Below are 4,312 nucleotides of genomic sequence, written 5' to 3'. Positions count from 1 at the left end.
TTGAATTTGCTGCTGCATTAATTTGTTTTGAGCCAGGATTGAATCCACTCCTTCTAGCTCCATTACTCCTCTCCTTTGTGATGGTTGGCGGCCTCTTTGATGAGCAAAGAAATATTGGTTGTTGGACACCATATCAATGAGTTCTTGAGCCTCTTCTGCAGTTTTCATGAGTTGCAAGGAACCTCCAGCTGAATGATCCAAAGCTTCCTGGGATTTCAGTGTTAAGCCTTCATAGAAGTTTTGAAGCTTCTCCCACTCATTAAACATAGCAGGGGGACATTTCCTGATCAGAGCCTTGTACCTCTCCCATGCCTCATAGATGGGTTCGGCCTCCATTTGTGTAAATGTTTGTACCTCAGCCTTTAACCTTATAATCCTCTGAGGTGGATAAAATTTGGCAAGAAACTTAGTTACCAAATCATCCCAGTTGTTAATGCTGTCCCTTGGAAATGATTCCAACCATTGAGTGGCCTTGTCCCTGAGAGAAAATGGGAATAGCATCAGTTTGTAACTGTCAGGGGGCACTCCATTAGTTTTGACAGTGTTGCATATCCTCAAGAAAGTGGACAAATGTTGGTGTGGGTCCTCAAGTGGTCCTCCACCAAAAGAGCAGTTGTTCTGAACCAAAGTGATGAGTTGTGGCTTGAGTTCAAAATTGTTAGCATTGACATTTGGAGCCAAGATGCTGCTCCCACAATGTCTAGGATTTGCAAAGGTATAGGAAGCCAAAACTCTCCTCTGGGGTGGGTTGCCATTGTTGTTGTCTTCTCCACCTGGTGGATTGGTTAGATGTTCCTCCATCTCTTGGAATTCTTCGTCTGATTCCTCTTCTCCAACAATATTTTTCCCTCTTTCAGCTCTTCTTAACCTCCTGAGAGTTCTTTCGTCTTGTTCATGAAAATTGGGTATGGTTCTTCTTGTACCTGACATACAAGCAGAGCATGAGAAATGCACAAAACCAGTGACACTTCAATTTACTGCCAGATTGAAGTGTTAGTTAGTTTAAGCAAAAAATCAAACAGTTAGTGGGTTAATCAAAATTAAAGAAAAAGTGCTTGATCTAGATTACCACCTCACTTAATCATTGTCAATCTAATCAATCCCCGGCAACGGCGCCAAAAACTTGATGAGATATTTTGGAGGAAAATAAATTTCTCCCAAAACACACAAATCTAACCGGCAAGTGCACCGGGTCGCATCAAGTAATAAAAACTCACGGGAGTGAGGTCGATCCCACAGGGATTGAAGGATTGAGCAATTTTAGTTTATTGGTTGATTTAGTCAAGCGAATCAAGATTTGGTTGAGAGATTTGTGATTTGCAGAATTTAAATTGCATGGAATTAAAGAGAACATGAAATAAATTGCTGAATCTTAAAGTGCAAGTAACATAAATTTGCGGAAACTTAAATTGCAAGAAATGTAAATTGCGAAATCTTAAAATGCAAGAAATATAAATGGCTTGAAATGTAAAGGGGATTGGGGATTGGATTTGCAGAATTTAAACAAGGAAAAGTTGAATTGCATTAAACAGAAGAGTAAAAGGGAATTGGGATTGGATCGGATCTTATAGCAGAAAAGTAAATGAACATGGAAAGCAAGAAACAGAATGTAAATTGGAGATTTGGATCTCAGGACCCAGAGACTAGAGAACTAAGTCTAGATCTCAATGCCTTCCTAGATCCAAAAAGAACAATTGCAAAGGAAATTGTAAATTGCAAGGAAGGTAGATGAGAAGCAAGTAACAGAAACGGAAATTCAATTAAGCAGTAAATAAACGGAGAGATCCAAGGATGAGATTGAAACAGAATTTCTTCAAATCTCCAACCCAAGATCCAAGACAAGTGTAATTGAAATTGAAAGCAATAAAACTAAGAGGAAGAGAAGTGAATTCTCCTTCCCCAAGACAAAGAAATTAAAGTTCACTCAATAACAAAAGCTCTCCGAAAACTATTATGAAAATTCCAAAAGGAAAGCTCCGCGAAGAACTTGAATTCTATCCTATTTATACACTTTCTTCCAATGATCTTCAAGCCTTGAGTTGGGCCTTTGCTCTTGGTGGAATTGGGTTGAAAGAGGCCTTGGTTGATTGCTCTTGAAGTTTGAAGAAGAACCAAAGTGAACCAATTGAACCGGGTTTGAGTTTTGCAAAAGTTGGACCAAAAGTTGGAGCTAAAGTTAGGGGTCTAACTTTGGCTCCAACTTTTCATAGCAGCCCACAAAACTTGCTGGTATGAACGTTGGTGCCAACGTTAGGGGTCTAGCTTTGACCCTAACATTGGCCTTGCCTTGTGTGCTAGTGGCGCCAACGTTAGCCACCAAGTTAGGGGGCTAACGTTGGCGCAAACTTTTGCTCCTCTTCCTTGAATTTTCATGTGCCAACGTTAGCCTCCAAGTTAGGGGTCTAACTTTGGCGCAAACGTTGGTGCCCAGGGGAGAAATTCATGTGCCAACGTTAGCCTCAAAGTTAGGGGGCTAACGTTGGCGCAAACTTTTGGTGCCCAGGGGAGAAATTCATGTGCCAACGTTAGCCTCAAAGTTAGGGGGCTAACGTTGGCGCAAACTTTTGGAGCCCAGGGGAGAATTTTCAAGTTCCAACGTTAGCCTCCAAGTTAGGGGGCTAACGTTGGGGCTAACTTTTCAACCAAAAGTTTGTGCAAAAGTTTGATGCTAACTTTAGGTCCAGCTTCTTGCTTCCTGGTTCAATTTCACTTATTCCATTGTCCTCTCTTCACTCCTAGCCATTCCTTCTTGCTTCAACCTTTCTCCAAGCTTTCTTCACCTATCATTAATCAACCAAACTCATCAAAGCTATGCTCAAAATCATGAGATATTCATTCTTTCATAATATGCAACAAATATAGCATAAAACCTCATGAAATGGCATGAATTCATATATGGTTGGTTCAATCAAGGGAAACATGAAAATCTACTCAATTAGCTTGCTTGTAGCTCAAGAAAGTGCATAATTCTAATGAAAACAAAAGAAAAAGACTAGTTAAAATAGGCTAGGATGACTTGTCATCAGTCCCCGATAAAGTTAACTTAGTTAACTTAGCTTTGTACCATTTCCTTGCTTTCTTTAGTGCTCAGTTAATTATTTAAACTTAGCTTTGTACCTTGCCTTCTCCTTTCATTCCTTGTGAAGCTCAATTTACTTTCTTAACTTAGCTTTCCTTCTTCCTCAATGTGGTTATGCTTTTTCTTCCCTTTGCCACGCTTTCTCTTCTTTTCTTCTTTCTTCACCTACAAGTAATCAAAACAACCAATCAAAGTATCACTAAATTCACAAGGCTTATAAATCATTAAAAATCAATTAAATTTGGCTTCAACCTCATGATTTAGCATCAAATAATTGGTGGTTGTCTGATTCAAAGAAGTCATGCATTTTCATTCCAAATTACTTACTTAGAATGCAAGAAAGTGCATAAAACCTAATAAAAACAAAGAAAAAAGGCTAGTGAAACTAGGTTAAGATGACTTGTCATCACAACACCAAACTTAAAACTTGCTTGTCCCCAAGCAAGCACTTAAACATAAGAAAAGATAGAATGAAATAGATAGGTATGCATGTCCTTATTATGCAAATAGTTGAATTTTGTTTATGGGGTTTTATGCAGATCAAAAATAGCTCATTTATTACTTGCTGTCAAAATAACTATGCTTCCTTAAGGGTTCACCAAGGTTGCTGCTATGATTCCTTACCTTTTTGCTTAATCCCCTTGTTAGCTTTTTCTGCTTTCTTTTGCATTTCAGAGCTTATTATCTATTAGAGGCTTGGTGTCAAATGTTGCAGTAGCCTTTGGCTTATTTTTACTCAACATTTTTTTCACCACAGACACATGGCTCACCTTTTTCTTCCTAGGATCATTGATGCCCAGCATCTCTTTGGATTACTAAATGTTTTGTAGCTAGGTTGCTCTTTATTGTGGACTTTCAGTTGACAATCCCAAATCAGTTGATCTAAGTTGCCAAGTTTTAAGATACTCCTTAAAACCTACTTGTCCAAGCATATCCTAGTACACAAACACCACAGACATATGTCCTAGGGTCCAAGCTATTGGTGTCTAGCCTTATTGTTTGTTTCTTCGCCAACTTTTGGCTTTTCTTCTTTCTTTTTCTTTCTGTTTTGGTTTATTTTCAAGGGGCTTTCATTGTTTGAAGGATCATAGCAGCAAACTAGCTTAAGCTTTAAGAAACAAGTTATTCTGCAACATTTATTCTGTGAGCTAATAGTTGAATCAAACACACACCACCACTAACTTCATTCTAACTTTTGCAACATTGAACAATTACTTTTCTAAATCAAACATC

This window comes from Arachis ipaensis, chromosome B3 (assembly GCF_059453495.1).
Source record: "Arachis ipaensis isolate K30076 ecotype BB chromosome B3, ASM5945349v1, whole genome shotgun sequence".
Taxonomy (NCBI): Eukaryota; Viridiplantae; Streptophyta; class Magnoliopsida; order Fabales; family Fabaceae; genus Arachis; species Arachis ipaensis.
This window is presented reverse-complemented; position numbering follows the sequence as displayed.